This window comes from Pholcus phalangioides, unplaced genomic scaffold (assembly GCF_987345545.1).
Source record: "Pholcus phalangioides strain wild (caught in Gottingen) unplaced genomic scaffold, Ppha-v1.0 ptg000004l_1, whole genome shotgun sequence".
Lineage (NCBI taxonomy): Eukaryota > Metazoa > Arthropoda > Arachnida > Araneae > Pholcidae > Pholcus > Pholcus phalangioides.
Window position 1 is genome coordinate 40,470,413 of NW_028301597.1, and position 26,873 is coordinate 40,497,285.

Here is a 26,873-nt window from a genome sequence, read left to right on the forward strand (position 1 = left end):
GGTACTAAATTTAGAATTTTTTTTTTCTTTGAAACTATAAATTTTTGTTCCACATTGCGTGCTGTTGTATACTGTATATACAGAAATATATATCAGCATCGATCGGTGTTGGATACGATATAGCCGACGGCAGATATAACTTCGAAAAGTTCTCTCGAAAGTGTTGTGAAAACTTTTTTTTTTCTTGGTGTGATACTTTCGCCTATACAATAATAATATATTACTATAAAAAAAAAATTAAAAGAGAGAGAGAAAAAAATATTTTTATTTTATGGTGCGAAATATTTTATACGAAAATTTATAACCAGTGCCTCACTTCAAAGAAATGTGACCAAGTTTTTTCCTCCTTGTTCGATATATCCTCGTTGTGCCTCATATTGGGAAACTTTTTTGGACATTAGTTTTAAAAATTTGCCTGTAAAAAGAAATGAATTTATAGACTTATCCTGAAAGGAATATGTGAATTAAAATTTGCCATATTATACGGACGATAATACACCTAAAATATGGATATATGTGTGTCTCGTTTACACCGTATTAGCCACTGACATTGAATTTTCAAAGCATTGACTGTTTTAATCTTCAACAGGAAGATTTTTGTTTCAACAGCTGAATGTCTTGAAGGTGTAACATTTGCTTTTCTTAAGGACGAATATTGGAAATATGTGAAATAACGCGTGTTTACCGTGACGAGGAAATTAAGGTGAGTAAATATACACAAAATTTTTAGTATTTGATTAACTTTTGTGTAAGGAATCACTTAAAACTACAATTTTGTGGTTTTATTGAGTCGTGTATCTAGTTATATATCTCTATGTAACTGTATAATATCTCTATCACTCAAATATCTTCTATCTCCAAATCCTTTACTGCTGAAAAAGTTCGGGTAAAAAATATCTTCTCGCAACAGAGTCAAAATAATTTTATTAAAGATTAATTACCATTTTGTAAAAATATGTGTATTTCACATCTATTTACAATTAATATGTTGAAAAATGATTTAGTTTAATATGAGTAATTGAATGGGATGATCAGAATAGGCTTGAGAATTTTTGTAAAGGTTTTCTGTTGATTGGGGTTCACGACATTATAACGGTTATGGAAGAATAGCGACATATACCTTTCAGAACCTATGCTCTAGCATGGGAGTTGGTTTTTTTTTCGCTGTTAAATATCTTTTATTCCGGAATTGCACTATAGCAGCTGTTCTCAACCTTTTTTGACTCGCGGAGCCCTTTCCAGTAAATAAATTCTATGGCGGAGCCCCATAAACCAATGTTTTAATTATTCATCAAAGATACTGACTTAGTTATAAATATTTTTAAATAGTAAAAATATATATTTTTTAATTTTACTGATTCTTTTTAGTTTCATTTGTAACATTTCCTTTGAGAATCGGTTCCTTTGCTCCGGTTGAGAACCGCTGCACTATAGAAATTTGATAAAAGTTCTTTTATAAAAAACAACGCTTATTGGTCGCATTTTCAAGTTTTATAAAAGAACTTTTATTAAATTTTTGTAGTGTAATACTGGCCTTAACTTTATGGCGATCAGCCCTGATTTCAAGGGTCATAGGTGTTTTATCGATGAAGTCAGTTCTGAAGTATCTGAGTTTAAAAAAGAATATCAACAGAGTAAAAATCCTACCTTTATGGTACTGTGTCTTAAATTATTAAAAACAATTATTATTAAAACAAAACAAACAACACAATGGATAAAACAGAAAAAAAAAGAAAAGAGAAATTAGACAAACACTTTTCGATCCAAAGGGATATAAATATCCTTCTATGGGTCGTATTGATAAATTACATAGAGAATTTCTGGGCAACATACAACGGTATATTTTACTACAATTGCTGCAGACAAGTCACACAAATATATTGCTTTAAAATGTTATACTATAGTCTGATGTGTCAAAATGCAGATATATTTTCTTATAATAAATATATAAACAAATTTTACTCCTTTCAATTTGCAATTTCATTAACCATCGAACGAAACGAACCTCTCAATATCTGCTATTTCCAGTATATGATATTTTATAGCCTTTTTAAACATATAAAATCAAAAAATCATCAAATTCTCTACATATTCTTGGAGCAAGAAAACATATTGATTTTTTGAAAATTGTTTTTTTTAGGTAATGGTATGTGATACAAATATTGTGCTTCTTTGTATATTCACAAGTCTCAAAGCTCAAATCAATTTTTATAATTATAATTACCATTTAGTAGGACAAATACGCATTTTACACCTATTTGTAATTTTTATGTTGAGGAATGCCGCAGTTTAATATGTGCAATTCAATGGAGTGATCAGAATAGGATTGAATTTTTTTTAAAATTAACTGTGAATTGGGCTTTGCGGCATTATGACTATTATTGCAATGTAGCCACATATACGAGGTTCGGATTTCGTATAGTTGCGTTTGTTCATATTATTTTTAATCCCCAACTTGATGGTATCTACTCATGTTCCCAACTTGATGGTATCTACTCATGTTCCCAACTTGATGGTATCTACTCATGTTCCCAACTTGATGGTATCTACTCATGTTCACAAATTGATGGTATCTACTCATGTTCACAAATTGATGGTATCTACTCATGTTCACAGCTTGACGGTATCTATTCATGCTCACAACTTGATGAAAGAAATATCGTAACTTCTGATGAAATACAACCAAACTCAGTTAAACCAATTTGTTTTCCCATCTCGGCTGATACCCGAGTAAGTGATGTTCTCGAATGGTTCGCGATGGGAATGAAAGAACTATGGTGTTAATGAAAGAACTTTTAACTTCAACAAAAATTCAATGATCTCGGATAGAACATTTTATAACATTTTTGTTACCTCTCTCTTTTGTTGTTTTTTCCCCTATAAAAGTGCGAGAATTAGAGTGATGACGTTTTGCCGATGGCATTTTCTATTGATAAAAGTGACGATGAAAACAAGTATCATTTTCATATATGTCAGTCAATGTTCAGTTTACATTCACTGCACATGTGAGATTTAGTATAGTTTTTTGAATCCGTGGAGGGTCCTTATTGACATGATTTAATTTATTTTCATTTTGGTATCCACAGAGTAGAAGTAAAATATCTCTCCGGAGATATAAATTCTCAACTTTTATTTATGTAGATTTAGCTCCCAATGAGAAGGAACGTACTTTTTTGGAAGTTATGGATAACTAATTCTAGAAATTTAGATTTTCCAGAAAGCAGTCAGATTAATATGATAATTGGGAACATTGAATTTAATTAAAAAAATAATGTAATTAAATTCGTTCCCTAAATATTTGCTTCTTTCAAGCAAAGCAAAATTAACCTCAAAAGACTTCCAGCAGTTCTGTTTTATGTTTTCTTTCTATAGATTCTTGTATTACATATTGTATGGCGGAATCAACGCTTGATATGTAATGAAGCATAAACGGATAGTAGGCGTGAAATTCACTGAACCAAAAGAGACAAAGTACCGTCATTTTATTTTTGCCTAATATCTAAAGAACCCCTAAAAACGCAGACACATAAATAAAGAGAAATAGATTCTGATCCTCTCTTGTGATAATTTGTCAAGAGAAAGAGACAGTGGGGACTTCAAGGATTAAGGGTGTTTTATCGTTGAAGGCAATTCTGAAATCTCTGAGGTGAAAAAAGAATAAAACAGCGGGAAAAAACCCGACGTTTATGGGTACTGGGTTGATTTTCGAATTAATTTCCATAGATTAATTACTATTTAGAAAACAAATACGCATTTTACATTGATTTGCAATTATTTTTTTGAAAAAAATGTTTTAGTTTTATTGCGGCAATTGAATGGAATGATCAGAATAGGATTGAGAATTTTGCAAGTTCACTGTAAATTGGGCTTCACTCCAGAGATTGATTGTTATTGCAAAATAGACACATATACGAGGGTCTAATTTCGTAGTTGCGTTTGTTGATTTTGTTTTTAATCTCCATCTTGACGGTATCTACTTAGTTTCACAACCAAAAAATATCATAACTTCCGAAGTGATGAAATATAGTCAAACTGAATTGAAACGATTTTGTTTTCACGAGATCCCGCCCCGGCTGAAACCTGAATAAGTGGTTGTCCCGGTTTACTATGGGAATAATGTTAACGAAAGAACTTTTAACTCGGATATCACATTTTCTAGCATTTTTGTTGCCTCTTTCATTGTTTTTTTCCATAAAATTATGGAAGAATTTGAGCTCAAACACATTGATGAAATTACTATCGGTTTTTTTGTTGGTGGCAGCGACGACAAAAACCATCATCATTTTTATAAATGCAAATCATTGTTCAATTTCCATTCACTGCACATGTGGGCTTTATTATTGTTTCTGCAAGCCGTGGAAGATCCCTATTGACATATTTTTATTTACAGTAATTTTTCACTTATGCGCCGTGCAACGGGACAAAAAAAAAAAGATGCATAAGATAGCCGTATAAGTGAAAACGGGGAAAAATGCCCTTAAAAGATGTATAAGATGAAAATTGATATATGCAAGTTACTCAGTAAAATATAGGCTTTGTTCTTGAAACGTAAGAAAATACTATTACCTCATCGAAATATATATGCCCTACTATTAAAATATTCTCTTGTTAGATTTGTAATTTTTTTAACTTGAAATCGAAGACAGTTTTTGTTGCTGTCTATCCCGGAAAAGCACTTTTTTCGAGTTTGTACGATAAGAAGAATGTTACATGAGTTTCTGAAGAGGTATGTAATCAGAAAGAGTTTCTATCACATCTAAAGATACATGTAGCTTATCTTTTCAAGGTTTTACAAATGGTCGTGGTTCTTTTTTGTTAGAAAATTATCTTCCGCATCGTTCATAGTGTATTTTCTTCGTGATTTTTCGTCGCGACGCAGTGTTATCGTCAAACTTTTATTATTTAATTTAACTATTCTAAAAAGTATCAAAGATAAATAACCTGGAATTACTGTAGAAGAACTCGATATGCAGTCTCTAATGAAAAAAAACTGTGATACCTTTCTAAAACACTTGCGGTTGACTGCAAATTCTTATCTCTATCACCATTCTCTCATCATATCCATTCAACTAGCCCCTTTAATCAGAATTATCAGCAACTATGGAGCGTGATGGTTCATTGATACTGATCAGCCTCACCAGACAGAGTGTTGATGCATACCAAAATCCTATTTTAAGGTGTAAGAAATGCAAAAGAATCTCCGAAAAAGGATTTCAGTGGTTTAATAAGAGTGATTGATCTCAGTAGTAAACAGCGATGTAGTCCAAGGATGGAACAAAATACACTCTCTTCAGCACAGACATAAGAAATAAAGTCAGTTATATAATGGATTTTCTACTGAAAATTTTTTTAGACCCTTTGTAAAATCTTTTTTGGAGAAAAAAAAACAAAAAAAAAAACAATCAAAATTTTCTGCGAATGTCGCATAAATGAAAAAGTCATATGAGAGAAAATCATATAAATAAATAAGAAGTAACATTATTTTCCTATACCTTTGACCGAGAATGCAGAAAATCGTCTTATAACCGAGAGAAACGTATAAATGAGAAATTACTGTATTTTTATTTTAGTATTCTCATAATCGAAGTAAAATGATCGCTCCGGGAATAGAAATTCTAAACTTTAATTTATGTATATTCGACTCATAATCAGAAAAAACGTATCTTTTTTTTTTTTGGAGATTATGGATTATAAATTATAGAAATTTATATTTCTTGAATAGTTAGTTAGTTTAATATGATATTTGAGAACATTTAATTTAATTTAAAAAAAAGAATACAATTAAATTCGGTACCTAAAATATTTTCTTTCAAGAAAAGCAGTGTTTCAAAAGTCAGTGATTGTATGGAATTATACCTTACTAGACTCTCTTCCAGCTGTTCTCTTTTATGTTCTCTCTCTATAGACACTTGTATTACTTATTTTATGGCGGAATAAACGCTTGATATGTAATGAAGCATAAATGGATAGTAGGCGTGAAACTCACTGAACCAAAAGAAACAAAGTATCATCATTTTATTTTTACCTAATATCTAAAGAATCACCAAAACCACGGACACATAAATAAATACAAAATGAATCCCGATTCTCTGTTGTGGTAAAGGTGGTGCGTTGAGTGGTCAAGGGTAAGAGAAACATATGGCGACATATGAAATTGTGTTTGAATTTTTATCATCGATATTTTTCCCCGATAGATTCCACGATAACACGTTTAATCCTGTGAAAACCCTACAAAATTGTCCTACATGAAAATTTTAGCACATGCTTGATTTGGCAAAATATTCTTTTTTTCGTTGCTTTAAGAACGGTGGTTTCCAAAGTGGGAGTCGTATCTTTCTGGAGGATCGCGATAATAGACTAGGGAGGTTACGAAAGATTTCCGAAATAAAAATGCCTTAATATGTGAATTTCATTTTCATCATTCGCAACTTAAATAAAAACAGAGTAAGATCCCAATTAATCGAGCCTCATTTAATCGTTTTCTGTGTTATATACGAAATACTTTTTAGAAATTCATTTCAAGAATTAGGTGGATTGAACATTGAAGGACCCGGCAAACCCCAATTCACGTCTCCAAATTAAGGGCAGTATGACGATTTTTCTAAGCACCTACAGTTTTGACAAATTTTTTCACCAAACTCCAGAGAGATCAATAAGATTTAATCAGCCCTTGGTGGGTTGATGGGACAGATACAACATTGAATATTTTGGGTTGGCTTAGCCAGGGAGAGATAGGACTTTATGGGAAATAGGGGGGGGGGGCGGTCGATGAGAAAAATAGGTTATACAAATTTATACAAAAAAATACAACGCCACAACAGGCAAATTGCCCAACGAGGTGGCTGACTTAAGAACATCATGGATCCCCGAGCCATGTTTTGGAGGCCCTACCTACTACTGCTACACCACACATGCCCCCCGTCCACCCCCCCCCCCTCCCCGCGGAACCCCCAACGAATCGGTACATGCGGTAATGTGCGTGTACGTGTAGTGAAACCTGACGTGAAGTTTTTTGTTTCTCTGTAATGCTTGTTATGTGTAGTGCTGCCATCTGCCACCAGTTTTTCTAACTATGAGTGAAGTGTTATGATTGAATGATTTATCGTTGTAGGACTGTTGCTCTCTGTAGTGAGACTTTTTAACGGAGAGATCGGCTCGCATTTGCGCCTTGAAGTTGGGAACCACAGAAAACCAACTTCAGCCGACCACCACTGTGGGGTTCGAACCCGGATCCTCGCATCGCGGGTTGTAAGTGGTTAACCTGAAAAAGTAAATGAAACCATATTCGTCCCGAGTACCATAGGGTTTGCTGAAGCATGTGCAAGCATTTTATGGCAGAACGAATATTTTTCACAATTAAGTAGGCCGACTATATGTAATGTTTGAAATATATACTGTAAACTGTAAATACATTACAGTATTTCGTATAATTTTACACTATATCCATTTGTCTGTTTTATTTCACGTCAAGATTCTGTAAGGTACGGATTACCCGGTCTAAATAATAATAATAGTAATAATAATAACAATAATAATAATAATAATAGTAGTAGTAGTGATAATAATAATAATTACCCAAAAGAACTAAAAATAAGGTGAAAAAATGAAATGGATGAAAATTATTCATTTTTGTTCTCTATTATGAAAGATTGGACTCGTGAAACAATCAAATACAGCATCGCATCATTTAATGCATGCTTACTAATTAAAACCGATCAAATTTTCGTCGAAAACAGTCGCACTATAATTATGTAAAGTGTCATCATCGATTCTGACTATCAATCATGCGCAACAGAGATCATGTTTTCATTGGCCACGTCAACCTTCTATCAATATCTCCAGAACCGTATTCGTATATATAATATATGATCTGATTGAGGTTGAAGTTAAGAGGGGGACGCGCGGCAATCTACTGGAACATCCTTATTAAATTGAATTCCATCCTACTCGAATATGGGCGTTCCCGATAAAGCCGTTTACTCACATGATTAGAGAGTAGCTTCGATCAAACGAAAACGTGTGATGACGTTTATATTGTATCATCGTATATACGCTAGGGTGTGCATCGGTGGTTAAAGCTCTGGATTCTTGCACCGGAGAGCCAATGTGTTCTGAGTCTATTCCTGTATGTATTTCTAAACCGAGATATCTGTTTCCATATACGGATTTTGTGACGAGTCGAATCCCTAGGGATCTATTAACATAGCGTATGACATACTATACGTATATCACATGACGTATAGTATTCCATACTATACGTCAGTCAACTCGTTGGGCATTTTGCTTGCTGTGTTAGCCTTGTATTTGTATTTGGGCGAGTGCTATATCGATTCAAGACAAGAGATTGATGCTATTTATATCGATTTCCAGAAAGTATTTGACAAAATAGACAGATTTTTACTCCTGAGAAGTCAGCTGGAATGAGTGTTCCTAGTTCACCAAACACCAACTCCGGCCCTATCGGTATATTGCAATTTACTGTCATTAACGAGTTGTGTTGGAAATGAAGACGAAGGCATCTATCGATAGTCCCGCCCTCACTTAAGATGCTTTTACCGTTACCGTAGACCAGCCAATGTTTCTCAACTTTTTTCGGCCCATGGGCCCCCTTTAGACCATATTTTTTTCTAGTGCTCCCACACCCCGTCTTTTTCATCCAGGGCCTTACCCTCATCCAAAAGTGAAAATTTTGGATTAACATTAGAAAAAATACTTTTTTATCTATATTCTTCCCCCCAGTTCCAAACTGGGACCTGACGGCAACTTTCACGGAGGTAGACGAGCATCTTACCCCCACGCCACTCGGGCGCAAGTGTTCCGGATAAAGTTGTAAGGATAATTCAGGGGTACTGCTATCAGAGAGATTTCATCGTATTCACGTTGTGAGAGTCATGTCTAGAGAATGCCAGGTGCAAAGCGGGGTCATACAGGGATTAGTTGTGGGCCCAATATTACGAGTATTTACTCTGTACACTTACGATATCACTCAGACTGTGTCACCCATACCTCTATTGCAATTCCCTGATGACGTGAAGTTATTATATAAAAATTGCACGCCAACAACTGTTCCAGTGGAGTTGTCAGTAGAAACTCCTTATCTCAATATCAAAAAGTGGATCAATACATTTGGTCAGATGAACCTATCCTGAACATTATCAGCTAGGCAATTTATCGTTGCAGAGCAGCCAGATGCAACATGCGTGTATTTGGGTATTGCAAAATGAGCCACATCCTGGATTTTACTGAACATTGCCATGGCATAATTTGTGAAGTTAATAGAATTTCATACATGTTGTGTACGGCACACCGCAAATGAGATGCGCATACGTTGCCATAGGCTCGTCCGACTCTGGAGTTCTGTTCACAAGTATGAAACCAAGTAATGCAAAATTAATAACATGAAGATCCTCGAAAAGCCACAGAGGTCCTTTATTAAACGAATAGCTAGCATGAGTGGCTGGTCATATTGCGAGAGGCTTGAATTTCTGGGTTTGTCCTCTCCGGAATGGCGTAGAATCGTTGTAGATCTGAAGATGTGCTACAAACTAGTCCACCAAATGTTTTATCTACCAGATCGTGGACAGAAGAGCCAACCTACGTAGGTATCACTTTCAAATAAGAATACCAACGGTTAGAAGAGATTGCTTATTCCATGGGTACAGATGCCGTGTTGCGAGAATCTGGAACAGTCTGTCATCAGAACTTGTATACACCACCTACGTAACGCAAGATTTACTTCCGCTATTGAGGATTTTGATCTGGTCCCGTATATACGAAGTGCTTTCCCAACCGACTGTTTTTATATTATTGTCTCATTATTATTTTTATTCATACTTTCCCAGTGAAAGTACATTGCATGCCTTCTGGGGTTGTTGTAAATAGATAAATAAAACATACGCGATGTCACACACAAATACCTAATTGCGAATTGAGGGGTCAATAAATTAAACGTAAACCATAAACGATGAAGGGATTTCTCATCAAAAATGACTCTTTTATTTGATCTTTGATTTAAAAAATCTACGACATGATTGATATGAGCAACAGCAAAACTTTTCAGTTCAAGATAAGTTAGTTTTTTTTTATCAAATGAAAAAGTGACGAGAGTCGCTGATGATGATAAAGGAAGGACCAGTTAAAAGTGCTGCCTTGGACCTGAAAGCTTACATAGTTTTACAATCTGGTGTGTTTCCTCAAACAGGCTGCTTGAGCTGTGAGGGGTAAACAAGTCCTTCATGAGGTCCTTTGAATCAGAAACCGTAAATAACTTTTCTTCTTTCATAAGCTTTTTGATGAGTGCTTAGGTAAGAGACACAGCTTATGAAGGTGTCGGCCTTCTTTACCTTCTGAAAAAAAAATAAAGGACAGGTTTCGTTACAAAAATTTATTTCACAACCATATATTTCTTGCGGATTGACATATGCCGCTATTACCGATATTCCAGTACGACAATGACCGTAAATATGGCTTCAAAAGCTATCAGAGGTCGCTCGAAAGGCAACAAAATGTGAGTCATATGGGTGTTGAAGTCAGAGCAATAACTTGAATACTATCAAGCATTCATGAATAGAGTTCGGTAGACGAGTCAGAGACAGAAATTATGTAAACTCGAAGGTTTTTTCAATTGTGCGAAAAAAAGAAAAAGAAAAAATACCCAATGATATGGGATAAGCTCATTGAGTCCATGCGAAAGACATATCAAGAAGTTTTACAATCGAAAGGTTTTCCAATGAAGAGTTGACTCATTCTACTTTATTATAATGCCCATTATATGACGGATTTGACTATTTACTAGTTGTTTGCTTTCTTGTTTGTTTGCGTCAGAAGATTTTTTTGGTCAAAATAGTTTGTAATCAGATTCAGTGTTTGTGTTTCATAGGATAGATTTCATTGAAAAAATCGAATACGAAATTTGTAGACAAATGTAATGTTGTCAAAAGACTTTTGAGTGCTACTGTATGGGTACTACTCCTACTCTTACTGATAGTTTCATAAACATATCCGATACATCATAATATCAGGGCTGGACAACTTTATTGCCCGACATGCTCGGGGAATGTAAAAATTCTTATCGCGTATGGATTTTTTTCAATGCCTGACGTTGTCCGAAACTTATTTTTATGCCCGACACGGGTACGTAAAGAAAAACCAAGAAATTAAAACCCTTTGTGTTCCTATTATAGTTATTAGAGATGATGCAAGTGTTACTTCGACATACCGTCCTTTTGAAATATGAAATGAGGACTTTTAAAGATTAATTACTAATTTTTATGTTACTGAATTGCCGTAAAGCCCGGATCAGTCATTTTGCGGATCACCACAATAACTGTATGGGTGCGTAAGAGGCAAACACAGTTTTCTATATCATATAAATACAGCGTGTATGAGAAGTTTACCATTGGGGTCCTTAGTAAAATAAATGTAACATGGGCAATCTATTTGGATACTTTTCAACTGAACTATGTTTCCATAACAAGTTAAGAAGGAAAAGGCTTGGGTAAGGACTTCCAAGACAAGCTGTGTAATAAGGTTTGTTGACGATGGTTCCTAAATAATTGTTAATTAGGAGCTATTAGTTATTATTTAATTTCTGGTTAGGACTTTGTTAAACGCTCGCGATGGATTATGTAGTCAATGCATTTTATATGTATTTCATACTTACGGCCTTTAATGTTTGGCGGCCAAGTCCTGCTGCGTCCGTCGCACCCGCCGCCAAAGTCCGGTCCTGAAACACGTAAATAGGCTGTGATTCCACGAGCGAAGTGAACAGTAACTTACCGACATCTTTTCAGATAACAACGGTGCAGAAAATTATAACTGATATCTGAGATTTTCAATTAGTGAGCGCATTAATATTATGACGATTAGTATTGATAGTTCAAAGAATGATAAATTTGACTGAATCTAATGGGATACCATAACGGGGGGGGGGGAGATAGAAAAAATTCTGACAAGGGGTGGGAAGACAAATAAGATTGGGGAACTTTGTGCTGGTTTTGATCATATCAAGAGTTACAGTAGTGATAAGGCAGATTCATATAATGGTTTATATTGAAAATTTGTGTACAGTTGTCCATCGGTGTTCCGGGGATGACTGCGAATTCAGAAAATTCACGAAATCCCAAGCTATAAACTTTTTTTAAGTATCTCGTTTATATCTGCTTTGTGTGACTGAAGCAGAAGGGGGCGTCTAGTGATTCTGGGCGATGTTTATTGGAAGAACACCATAATGTCTATTAGCCGTTTCATGTACATAATAGAATAATGATGGTCACCCTAAATAGTAGAGAAGTTATGCGATACATCACTTGCACACCTTTTCCATTGCACCCACAGAAAAAAGCAGAACTTTCTACGTGAGAGACATGGGGTTCCAGGGGCATATAGTAGCAGGTGTAGCTACAGCAACGGCTGATAAAATTTCAAGTTTTTGTTTCTTGATATATCTGGCTGTAGATTCATCGATGCCGTAATAACGGAAAACAGCAGCAATGAAACTAACGTTTGTCAATACTTCGAGATTTCCTTGCAAGTTTTTCACTTTCGGAAACATTTTCAGAAGCACTAGGAAAAGCCTCCAAGAGTGGGTTTTAATAGAACGTGCAATTTATATTTTGTTCCGATACGAGAATCCGTTATAACGGTGTTTTCCAGAAAACTGGGGAATACGGAGGGCCAACTGCATTCCATATGAATTATTTTTAAATTTTATACATCTAGATTTTATGCATCTAGACTGTATTCCAGATGAATTATTCGTGTATAAATGTTATATGAAGCAATTTTGCGCTTTTTTTAACAACGGGAAATGATTTTTTACAATGAAAAAGTAAATACTGGATATAAGTAAATCCAGTAATAATATTTGAGAGAGAGAGAGAGAGAGAGAGACAATATGCTTACGGGCGTGTGAAATATTAATTCGGGCATGTATTATTTCATTAGAATTATTTTTAGTCACATGCCCGACTGGGCATGTAAATGTTTCGAGATTTGGCCAGTTTTGCATAATAGCGGTTAGAAGGTTACAGTAAAGATTAAACCAGTATTATCTTTCAGTCTCGTTCAGCGCTTACTGCACTATATCGTAGAGATGGATAGGATATTCATCCCTGGCCCTCTCAGTCAGTAAGTCCTCTACATGAAAACTGTCGAGTTCATCAATCAGCTTAATCCAGGAACGGACACGAGTTGATGGTTTTCGTTGAGCACAAATCCAGCTTCCATGGCGTAGGAATTTAATACATTTTGAGTTCCTAGCTCCTTTTATGATAACGATAGCAAAATGCGAACTTTCATGATTTCCCTACGTCCCCCCCCTCACAAAGCGTATATTTTGGTAATTTTTCAATAAGTTCGGATTATTGAAGGTTAAATAAGATTAAACTTGCGATTAGTTTGATGAGATGAATTTTTTACATTTAATAAATAAATGAAATAAGTGTTTTTTGATGCGGATAATAAAATCAAAGGGAAACCTTATAAATAAGTGAAAAATTATTAATTAAGGCAGACTGATGTAAGTGGAACTCCTTCTTCATTAGCTCAAATTCAATGTAGCACCTACATTGGGGAAGTCAACGAAACTTGAAAATATTAGAGTAGATTTTTCAATTAATTTTCTTTTTAAGGATAATGTTTTAAACTTGTTTTCCGTTGTGTTCTTTTCAAGATTAATTCTAGTTTTTAGTGTGTTGTTGGTTTCACTTGCCTCGATAAGAGAGCAAGTGCAACCTAAGGCTGATGGAGCTTCAAAATCATTTATAAAGTTATGATAATAAATAATTCCAAAATGAAAGAAGAAACAAAGGGAAAAAGTTTCATTTGAACCATGAAAAGTCCGAAAATTTAGTTATTCTGACATACAACACTAATTAATCATCTCAGTATGTAGAAAACTTACAATGTAATAATTATCTTTACTTCGTAAATATTAGCCGACATTATATGAGGCAAATGGGAAAGGAAATGTGAATTTTCTCAGACTCTTAAACTTGAGAGGGTGAAGGCAATGACGGAACTTCATCATTTATAAAATCATACTTTTGTCTTGAATGTTGGGCAATTGAAGTGTTGATGTAGTACCGATTCTTATTCCAAATTTTACTTGCTGACCGAGAACTTCCGTTAGTTGACCAACAAGCATCTTTACTGACAAACTCGGATACTTTAGATGATGTCCTCACCATTTATTAAATGAAAAAGTCTATGAAAATTCTTTAACAGGTTGCTCTGCCACCTGAAAAATCATTGTAAAGATTAGAAGACGTTTTTTGGGAATAGAGCCATGCACCAGGCGGTATTAAACCAGACGTCTATTCTACGGCATTGGTTCTCAACCTGGGGCCATGGGCCCCCCTTGCGGTCCTGGGATATTTTAAGGGGACCGTGGGTGGAAAGGAGAGCCACGACAAGTGGTGAAGCTGTGAAAAAATTATAGACAAAGAACGAATTATTTACTTTATGTCTATGGAAGAAATAAAGTTTTCTAGTGAAATATGGTGGGGGAAAATTGTTATTACTTTCAGCATCCGGCAGAGCTGTCCATAGATAAAGGGCCATCTTAACCCGCAGTATCCATATCCGGGAGGGGGGGGGGTGCTACACGATGAGATCTTGTACTATGATTTTCAAATGTAAGTATGCAAATAATGTAAACTGTTACTTCCAGCTAAGTGTGGGGCCACCATTTTGTCCGGAGACTATGACGCTGAGACAACGTTGCACATATAACCCCCATACGAGAAAGAAAGGGTAGGCTCGGACCCAGGCAATACCACACTAGAGATATATATCTAGTGTGGTGTTAACCCAGGGTGAGGGACATAGGCGGAGATTGACTTGGAAGTCTGGGGGGCAAGGTCATTATTGCTGGGGGGGGGGCACGATGATGATGATGTCAGTTCGTCTATACATATATACATTACATCAGTCGACTCGACCTTTGATGCTGGGGGGGCAATGCCCTCCCTCTCCCCCCCCCCGTATCTCCGCCCATGGTGAGGGACAAGAGGAGGAAATTTACTGTGTTGGAGGCTCGTTAGATTGTCTTGTATTTTTACACCGACCTACTTTTTCCATACCGTTCGAATCTTGGGAGGGATGACACCCCCCCCCCGCCTTCCCCATTCCTTCTGGATCTGTGCCAGGCCCAAGTTCCTAGATATTGATCTTATTTAGAAAATTTTTGTTCATTACAGTATAAATTTAGTTTCGATCAAATTCAATTTGATGAGTTGAAAGGTTCTCACTTTTTGATGAGGGTAAGACCCTGGATGAAAAAGACGGCGTGTGGGAGCACTAGAGAAAAATATGGTCTAAAGGGGGCCCATGGGCCGAAAAAAGTTGAGAAACATTGGCTGGTCTACGGTAACGGTAAGCATCTTAAGTGGTCATGAAGTGATGTTCTCGGCTTAATAGATATGACTGATACCGAATGAGAAGACTTCCGTGCGGAGTACGATCTTTTTTGGATCATTCGTTAGGTTACAGAAAGCCTTGGCCGGCTGTCATTGCTATATGTACGAAGCGTAACGATAACGGCACATGATTTTAGTGCTGTCGATTAGATCTCTACAGGATTAAGAAGGTTAATTTCACAAATGATTTCATGTTCATAGAACAATACCCTTTGATCGACGATATTGAATGCAAAGCTCAAAAATCTAACAGATGTACACACCATATTTCCTTCAAACGGAATGCGTACTCGTTCTCACAATTAATACAGATGAAAAATAATATACACCGAAACTAAAATTGTTTTTTTTTCATTTCTATGATAATCCATCAATTTCGTTAAGCATCAGAGAGAACCGTGCTTTCTCTATTAATACTTGGATAGATTCGCAACTATTCCCCTCAATGGATTCGGGAGTATAGTTGCAATTTATTTGAACCTTATTTGCGTTTAATTACCGGAACTTATTCTTTAATCGTCGAAAATGTACCGAGTTCTTTCTACTATCCGATGGGATTTAGTTTGAAGAATTGCCTTTTACGAAAATTCATTAAAAAACAATTAGAACTTTAAGTTTAATTTCCATAACCTTGAACATTATCATGGGTAAGGTTTCGTGGAGATTCTAATCCCACGCGATTCCAGCTATGATTTTAGAATTTCTAGTTTCATCTATTTGAGAAAACTGTACTTTGTTCACGTTTCCGAGGCATTCAGTATTGAATATTTTAAGAACTTTCAGTTGAAAACGATTAGCATTTCCAGCATTAATTAATTTTATTAAACTTTTCGGTTAGCCTGATAACAATGATACCAGGTTATATGAGTCTTTGTTTATCTTAAGTGATGAGCAAACTACGGTCCACCAAGGGGTTGCTTCCGGCCCCAAATGATCAAAAGAGTGACTTAGAGTGTGTGCAAGCATGTGCATGTGAATGACCAAACGAGTGACCTGGAGTGAGTGCAAACATAATATGTGAAGGGCCAAAAAGAGTGACCTAGAGTGCATGCAAACAACAGAGTGTGCAGGCATGCTAATGACCAAAAGAGTGATCTAGAGCGTATGCAAGCATGTGATGACGAAAAGAATGACCTAGAACAAGTGTAAATGACCAAAAGAATGACCCATCAAGGAAACATGTAAGTGAGCAACCAAAAGTTTCAACACCCACTTCGATCATATAAACCACAATACGTCGTTATCAGGTAACAATGATGATTATAAAAAACACCTTTCGTCTACCATAAATTCCTTTGTCTTTTTGATGTAGTCGATCTTGAGGTGCATAATACTTTTAATTCTTTCTCTAAAAGTAATTCCTATGATTACGATGGAATTAATATTTATTTGATTAAAGAGTAGTTTGTTGTAAATAATGTTGCATTTATCGCAAAGTTCACAAATACCTCATTTCAACTTGCTGTATTTCCTGAGTTACTGCAGCGAGCCACTATTACCCCTGTTTTTAATGCTGGTGATAAAAATTCTCTGCTGAATTACAGGCCTATCTCAATTGTACCGGTTTTTTCTTAACTTATTGACGAAATTATTTCAATCAGAATATATAATTTTTTGTATTCTACAAATTTTTTTGCTGAAAACCAACTTAGTTTTATAAAAGGATGAGGTGCTGAAAATGCCGATTTGGCCTTTTCGAAATTTATTTATAATGGCATTGACAAGAGCTAATTCACTGTTTCAATACTTTTATATATCTCGAAGGCTTTTGACAATGTAAACCATTATATTCTCATGAAAAACTTAATTCAGCTGGTATTCGGGGTCATTATTTTAAATTGGTGCACTTTATATTTATCTAATAGGGAATAGAGAGTCAAAATACAGGATAATTTGAGTAATTATGTCCAAATAAACAGAGGAGTCCCACAGGGACCTACATTGGGTCCTTTGTTTTCTGATTTTCATTAATGATCTATGTAATTTGGTATTTTACGGTTCCATGACCACTTATGCCGACGATTTAGCACCGAAATTATATAATTCACTACCACTAGAAATACAAAATATATCCGCACGAAGCATTTAAAAAATCATTGTTCAAATTATTAATTTCAATAGACGATGTAGACTCTTATTGTGACCTTTAGGATTAGCAATAAAACTTTAGCTGCGCCACTTTAATTATGTATATTTCTTAATTAACAAAAAAATTGCTCGTGTTTTAATTGTCCATGTGCGAGTTTTATTTTTCCCCCATATATTTTCTGTTTAATGTACTGTTTATTTTACATTTCTCGTTATACATTAATAATTTTGTCTTTTCTATGGTGTGTGTGTGTATTATGTTTTTTCACGTTGTTAATTTTTATCTTTACGTTTTTTATTTGACATTGATAATTTTGTCTTGTTTACGTTGTATATGTGTCCTTTTTTATTGTTTCTGTTCATGTCGTACATTTTATTTTATTCATTAATTGTCATGTAAATTTTCAATCATCCGTACAGGTATCATAGCCTCTGGATGATAAATATGTTTTACAAAATTAATGTTAAATGTATGTATGTTGGAAATGAATAAATTTGATTTGATTAAAAAAAAAAGAGTGACCCAGATCATGTGTAAATGATTAAAAGATTGACCCAGCAAGAAATCATATCAGTGAGCAGCCAAAAATAGTGACCTTGATCTTGTGCAAACATGTGAGTGACTGAAAGGGTGACTTATAGAGCGTGTGAGAATGGGAGTAATCAAAAAGGGGGACTTGGTAACACGGATGTACTCGCAGGAGAGGAGGGAGACCAGGCGGGTTATAGCACAGGGTGAACGAATTCGAGGAAAGAAAGTCAAGGAAATTCGACAAGAATGGGAGGAGGGCGGCAAAACTCTTGTAGCCCACAGGCGGCAAAACCATAAATGCGCTTATGGGTATTCACGAACAAAAGCGCAAACTTGGGAAGGGAAGCCTGCATAAAGGCAGCTGAATTGTGCTGAATGTTTTGGTATGTGATTGTAGATGGACGCTCGGGCAAGTTCGCACTGTCGCCGTTCATTGATGAATATTTTTTTTTCCGGTACGATTCAGTATTTACGCCAGTTATTAGTAAGCGTAGTAGTAGTATATTTTATGTAGAATTTTTCCAAGTTTCATGGGTGCATCATAGAAAAATGTCGCATAAAAAAATATACTACTACTACTTTGCTACTAATACTGGCATAAATACTGAATTGTACCGAATTCACGTATTCTTTCACGAAAACTGCCATATCTCAGAGAATATTTTCCGTACCTTAAAACTTCCAGTTCGTTGCACAAATAACAGCCATAGCACACACAGTATCAAAACTATTTAAATAAATGTTGTGGTTTTCAGTGCACAATGTCTGGCGTAGTACTGAAAATGAGCCAATTTTGAGGACAATTTAAGAATGTCTCAAAAATTTTTAGAAATATTTCAGAAGTTTCACTGGATTTCCTTACTTAGTACAGTATTATGATTCAAACCCCACTTGTTTTGGGGAAATCAGTGATTAAAAAAAGTGCCCGCACGCAGTCAGTTGCCTTAAGCAAGAAATATACAGTAATAAGAAATTTTCATTTGAGCGTCACGTGTCTGCTTTGAAACTGAAGGGAACATTTTTATTTACACCTAAATGAGGTTCAAGAAGGTGCCACCAGTGAACTACACATTACACGCCTCGAGCCGGATAAGAAGCTTCCCAAGGCCACATCCAGCGGGTGTGCTGCTAATTGACGACCATTACTGTGAATGAACCATATTAAATTCTGTATTTAATGCATAAAAATTGCTAATTATATTAAGAAAATGTCCTTTCCTATTGATGTGTAAAAAACGTTTCCAATGCAATTTTATGCTCGAGATATTTGAAGTTTTTTCTCATACGTGTTGAACATGTTGAAATAAATTTTTGTCACGGAAAAAGAATAAGAAATCAGATTAAAGTAATATATAGGAATTCTTAGAAATAATTTTCCAGATTTCTTTAGACCAAATTAATGTGAAATTAATTAGGAAACGCGGTCTTCCATTCAAATACTTCCGCTAAAGTCTTTTCCACTAATTATTGATACTGCGGGAACATTCCCGAGGATTTTCCCTCTCCCGCTCTTTATATTGTTTTGTTAGGAGGCTTTAATTCGAATCGTTTCAGGCTTGGCTTGTTTCGTGTTGTAACTTAATTAATGCTATCGTACGTATCCTGAAGAATTTGTTCGTCTGTAACCAGGGACCGACAGTTTGGAAAGGACGGCTTCGGAACTTTGTCAGCTAGAGCTCTCTGAAGTCAACAAGTTGTTGTGAGTTTTAATATTAGCGCTGCGGGGAGAAAGGAAGCGGCTTACACAGATTCCAGGTCTTGGTGAAGAGAAATTCTGACATTTTTCTATTAATATTTTACAAAGACTTTGTGTAATGTTTCTGCGGGATACGGAAAATTCGTCTTTGGCATTTCGTCCCCTCAGGACGTTTCGTTACTAGCATATTTCGCTTCCGAACGGGACCAAGCGAGTGGGTGAGTGACCGAATGAGTGACAGAATGAATGAGTGAGTGATCGTATGAGTGACCACGTAAGTGACCGAATGAGTGCCCAAGTGAGCTTGTGAGTGAGTAAGTCTTTCGTACGGGAACTCATGCAATCGCTCACTCAGTCGGTAACTCAACTAAGTAGTAGTATTATACACCTGATCATAACTGGGCAAAGGTTGGCGGAGGTGCTAGTTCCATGATTTGTCGCAAAGGTATGTGAGCGCTCGTGTCCGGATTTTTTAAAATGTAATAATTTTTATGTCTACAACATAATAGAAAATTTAAAGAATACAAAAACCAGTTAAAAAAATTCATGTTTCTATCGAACATGTTATACATCTCTCCGAAAAAAAAATCGACTAGCACATCCGCCAATCTGGGCCCAGTTATGATTAGGTGTACACTACTCACTTACTCAATCGGTCGCATACTCACTCAGTCATTCGCACTATCACTCACTCAGTCATTCGCACTATCACTCACTCAGTCATTCGCACTATCACTCACTCAGTCATTCGCACTATCACTAATCCACTCACTCGTTTACTCATACGGTCACCAACTCGCTCACTCACTCGGCTACTCGTTCACTCAACCACTCATTGTTGTGCCAGACATGACCCAGGCTCTGTTCCATGGGGGATATAAGCGCATTATCCCGAGGGGTTGGGCCACACTAGAGAATATCACCCATTCACTGGCTCACTTATACTCTGTCACTCAATCATTACTCTTCCATTAACGCGGTCACTCCTACGATCACTTACGTCACTCCACCCAATCACTTGATTACTGATACGGCCAATCTTCCACTCATCACAATATAGAATTTTTAATAATATAGCGTTTTTAATTGGGGTTGCTGTATTTTAAAAATATATGATATCTATATTTGTTACGGGCATATTTTTCTGAGCCACTTCGTTTGGTATTTTGCCTGTTGTATTTTTTGCCTTGTATTTTTATTTGTGTGTATTTGTACTTTGCATTTCTATTTGTATCTTACGGGACTAGGTGTCCCATAAGTTACAAATAGTCCTAATGCGGCCTCTATGTTAACTGTACGTTAGAGGTATGGTTCCAATTCGAAAAATGCTCAAAATGTGTTCAAAATTACTCTGTACCAGTTTCACGAATGAAAACACTGTGTGTCCTAAAATAAAATAATCGAAATTTTTATACGGTTCCTCTGTTCGCTAACTCTCAATTATAAAGTTGTTGCCCTGTCTTTCTTGAGGCCAACAAGAACAAATTCCATGTTTCTAAGTGGAATATTCGGCGAGATATTTGCATTAGAAAATGGAGAAAATGTTGGTAAGAAAAGCATGAACTAACGGACAATGCTATTTACATCATTTATGCTTTTTTTTCTGAACTTTTCTCTGGTTTTTGTATTTAAATGTCTCAGCGAATATTGCATTTATGAACATGGAATTTTTTTATTGGGCTCAGAAAAGACTAGACAACAACTTCCTAATTAGAAGTTAGAAGACAGGGAGGACTGTATAGAAATTTAGTTTTTTTATTCTGTGAAACACTGCATTTTACACTCAAAACTGGTACAGGGTAATTTCTGAGCATTTTTAAAATTGAAATCATACCTCTACGTGGAACGGTTCATGGGATAAAAGCCACCTCAGGACTTACAGGACACTGTTTATTTGGAACTTTTAGCACACGATGACTGTATAGAAAGTTAATCTCTTTATTTTTCGATGTACAGTCTGCCTCAAAAGTTTAGATCCTATAAATTTTTAACTGCATCATAGATACCGTTTCAAATTTCCATTTTCTTGATTGTGATCATAATGCAAAAACCTACTTCAAACTTCGGTCACTGTCGAGTGACCGAAAAAAAAAAACTTGTAAAAAATTCAAAACATAAGTTTTGAATTTTTTAAACTCGAAATTTTGAAAAAATAGCTGTCTCAAAAGTTTAGAAAATCTTCCGATTATATACAGATTTCGAAAATTGCGTCTATGTGGTGTATCAGAGAAGTGATAATATAAAAGTGGAAAAGCTGTCGGATTGGTTTCATTAAAAAAAATTGTCGAAGTCATAGCATATTTTTTACGATGAAATCCTTCGAGTATTTCATTTAAAAACAGAAAGAATGGCTGTAAAAGGTATTTCTCTTGCTTTGAGCCAGTCGAAATGAAGTGTCTAACGTGTATTGACCTAACGCGTGTCCCCAAAAGCCAAAACCTGAAGGCAACGCAGTACTAGTTTACGCGAAAACAAAACCGTCGGAAGATTGAGTTCAATGCAAAAAATCACCTTGCATGAAATTATGAAAGGTATTGTAGTGAAAATTTCAACAGATATACAGTTCACAGATAGATCAGACAAGATTGCATTTGATTCACAAAAGAATGGTTAGGAAATCGCTGGTCAATAGGAACCACCAAAGAGAGGTGGAGAACAGAGACAAGTGTACCACACACCTCAGAAGAGAGACTGAAATGGACACGAAATCATATGTTTACTGGAGATGAATAGCTTCGTATCATATTTAGTGGTTCAAGAAAATAAAAATGGAATTCACATGTGTTCCAGACGGATGTCTTCAGCAGAAAGTAAGGTGGAGCTTCGATAGTTGTATGGGAAGCATTTGATTCTAATGGCCAGGCTTCCTTAACTTTTGAAATTCGTCGTCAAAAATCTGATGCTTAAAGGAGATCCTCGAAAAAAACTTGCTATTGATTGGAAAATATTTGAGAGAGCCTAACTTGACATTTCAACATTACAACGGGTCTATTCTGCTGTCATAGAAAAGCTCTTTAATCGCAAAAATGTATCGGTCTTAGACCGGCCATCGATGAGTCCTTATTTGTATCCTATTAAATTAAATTAAAATTTTTTCTAAACTTTTTTGGGACAATTAATGTTTTGTATTTTGGATAATATGAATATTCTAAATGCTCTTTGGTAGAATTTTTTTCTATTAATGTAGTAATGTGTATGTGTGTGTGCTTCACGTATTAGCCATTAAAAGTTGCTAACTTTACTCACCGTATTTTTCTAAACTTTTGAGACGGACTATATACCATCCTTAAAACAAATTTTGATATTTTAAGTAACTGCACTTCATTTGTTTTTCAATTACAAAAACTTTTTGTGTTTGAAATGTATGTTTCTAATGTCAACGGTTTCGGAGATATCTACCGTGCCACCAATTTGGGATAGCCTGTATATTCTGCAACATGCGAAAATCTCCATTTTCTGCCTTTCTAAACAATAGAACCTCTTTTCTTATTATTATTATTATTGTGCGTGCGACGAGACAATTTTGAGTCACGCAAATTCTAATTTCCTCTTAAGAAATATTTTTCAATCGTTAATCTTGAGGATGAATATTCATACTAGAAAGAAATTATAAATAATGCGGCCTCGTTTCTTTCGAGCGGAGAAATATTGAATTCAGTATCGTACTCGTACTCCTTACCTATGTACAATAGATTTTCATACTGTAAAAAAATTAGTAATAAATTATTGGGCTGGAAAAAAAAATTATCATTGAAAATAATCCGTATAAATAACCACCTTTGCTTTTTAAATATTTAATATAACATTCACATGCAAATACAATTTGTGAATGATTACGAGGCATATTATGGACAACCTTTGAATCGATTTTTATGTATTTATGTTACGGTAAATTTGATAAATCGGTTGTTATGTATAATAGCAGATTATTATGCATAATTGCAAGTCATATCGGAAAGTTTGATAAATTTACCACTTTTACCGGTGATTGTACATAGTACTGAAGTGTCATTGGTAAATATGATAAATGCAAAAAAAATAAATAAATAAATAAATAAAACGAAATGATAATTTGATAAAACTAAAATATACGTAATATAATATCGGGGTACGGTCATAAAAATTGTTAAATGAGAGTTCGTTATATCAGAGTAGGATAATAAAATTATTTTGTTAAATACGAGTTCATTATTCGAGGCCCTGTTTAAGTATTCGTAAAATAGGGGTTGAGTATATCGGGGTGTGATTGTAGAATTCGTAAAATAGGGGTTGAGTATATCGGGGTTCGACTGTTGAATTCGTTAAACAGGAGTTTTGGGGTAGGATGGTATATGTACAAAAATTTGTAAAAATCGTTAAATCAAAGAATTTGTTAAATAAGAGTTCATTATATCGTGGTGTGATCGTAAAAATTGTTAAATGATAATTTGTTATATCGGGGTACTATAAAAAATCGTTCAATAGGAGTTCATTACATCGAAGTTCAATTTTAAATTCGTTTAATATGAGCAATTTTAGAAAAGTTCGTTAAATCATAGTTCATTATATCCGATTCAGAGGCTGGCTCACAAGTATGGTCATCTAATAATAAATCTTATCAGTGCAATGGGACCGATTTGTCATACTTACCAATACTAAATGGCGATTATGCATATTAACCGGCAATGTGGTGAATTTAGTACGATTTTACATGTTTACCAACGACGCTTAGGTATTACGCATAATCGCCTGTAAAAGTGATAAATTTACGGGAATTTATCGGACCGAAATGGTCAGCGATTAACTGGAGTTGATTTTTTGGTGGAAATATAGTACTTTTTTATGCTTTCAAGAGACTGCATGCTTTTAGTGTAACTAATGCCATGTACTGTATACGTCTATTTACAATACTTTAGAAAATTCGATTGCTCTAGTTCGACCGAATATTTGATAAGAATATATCAGTTCCTTTTCTCGCATCGGACAATCTTCATCCATCATAGATGGCCGTATGTGAAAATCTACTTACACAAAATTTATTGCATATAAAACTATGGGGAAAAGAGACATTTCTTTTGACATATCGGAGAAAAACAGTATACGGTCTACATAAAAGAGTGGAATATTCTAGAGAACAAAAGATAAAAATCTTCTTACACAAAGAAATAAGGATAAAATTATTATTTTTTCGTCGTTTCATAGCAAATAAGACGAGAAAGAAAAATCTTCCCAGTTAAAAATTCTTTCAAAGTTGGAAAAAAAGGTGAAATAAAAAAATTCAGCAAGCAGAAATCATAAAAAAACCCAGTAAAATGGAAAATATCGAGGTCCCCCCTTAGGGGTCTCCAAAATTCAAAATAAGTTGACAAACTTTGAAGGATTCGCTATCGGTTATCGATAAGATTTTTATCTATTGAAACGTATCTTCCGTCCTTTTATGTTATTTTTTTGTCCATATCGTGCCCGTTTATTAAATTTACTATTGATTCAGTTTCGGAATCGGAAGAAACACCCTAAAGGGGTTTCCTCCCTCCATTTTTGTTCAGTTATCACTTCCACAAAGTATCACTCATGGCGGAAATTTTAAAGAAGAAATATATCGACATCCGTATGTAAAATTTGTTGAAGGTGTTATGCAACAATATACTGCATAGACGAAAAGCCAACCGAATATTTGTTTGTAACAGATCATAATTATTTATGATCTGATGTGGAACTGTATCATAAAAATATGTATCAGAAATAATATGAAGGCGTTAGGATTTAAAAACCGATATTTAAAAATATAAATGATTTGACTGAAAAATTGAGAATTTTTTGAAATTCAAATAAAATAATTGAATTTTCTGAAGCAATAGCATTAGAAATTATGGAAATTCCATTAGATATTATGGAAATTCCATTTCTTATTCTGAAACTTGAATGTGAAAGTATTTAAATATTCAAAAATAAATAATTGTAATTTTTTTCAACTTATTCCTGACTTTAAATTTGATTTTTTTCATTGGTAGAAAATGTGCATTGAATTTTTTCAATATAATTTTCTTCAATCTATTTAATAGGAACTGATTTCTGAGAAAAAAAATAAACCGTGTTTATCAATGAAAATTTCATCCATCCATCTGTTCGTATATAAGCAATTATTTTGAAATCTTATGTCTTGAATCTAAACACGCTTTTATTTGTATGCCTTTGAAGTAGAATGTGGAAAAATGTTTTCATATAAATAGATCAGATTTCGATTCAAGTGAATATTTACGACGTGTATTTTCTTTATTGAACTGATATTAAAAGGAAAAGAAGTCTGATTTTATATATATAATAAATATTTTATAAAACTCATAATCTCACTCCATTGCAACATTTAAGGGAAATTGTAATGAGTAGTAGTTATTTCTTTCACAAAATATCACTGATGGCGAAATTTTAGTGCCGAAATAGCGTCATCCGTATGTAAAATTTGTTAAAGGCAACAGTAATTTTTCTGTTTTAATAGAGAGATTGCAAACAATGTTTGCACGACTATTTATGATCTCAATAGAAAGAACTGTTTCATAAAAATATGCATCAGAAATAATATGGAGACATTAGGATTTAAAAACTGAGATATTTAAAAACATAATTGATTTGACTGAAAAATTGAGAATTTTCTGTAATTTAAATAAAATAATTGAATTTTTTGAAATAATAGAATTAGAATAAAAGATATTATGGAAATTTTATTTCTTATTTTGAAACTTGAATGGGAAAGTATTTCAATATTTGAAAGTATATAATTATAAAAAAAACTTTTTAAAAATTTATTCATACTTTTGCATTTGATTTTATCATTGGTAGAAAATTTGCACTGAATTTTTCCCCCTAAAATGGGAACTGATTTCAAAGAAAAGAAATAAACTGTGTTTATAAATGAGGAAATTTCAACCATGTTTAAATTTGTTTATATTTAAGCAAATATTTTGAAACCTTAAATAACTTCAATCTAAATATACTCTTTTATTTATATGTTTTGAAGTAGAATGTGAAAAAAATTTACATATCAATAGATCAGATTTCGATTCAAATGAATAATTACGAATTGTATTTTCTTTATTGAATTTGAAGAACGGAACTTGAAAGAAAGTTGTTATTTTATAAAAAGCGTTTCATGAAACTCATA

General features: G+C 34.5%; 1 protein-coding gene across 1 annotated transcript in view; it reads left to right on the forward strand.

The window, feature by feature from the left end:
• Positions 1-259: 259 nt before the first annotated feature.
• LOC149087588 (uncharacterized) overlaps positions 260-26,873 on the forward strand; it is a 350,097-nt gene continuing 323,483 nt past the window's right edge. Inside the window, exon 1 of the mRNA XM_089231916.1 lies at positions 260-703. The gene's annotated coding sequence lies outside the window, so the exon portion shown is untranslated. The remainder of the gene's footprint in view (positions 704-26,873) is intronic.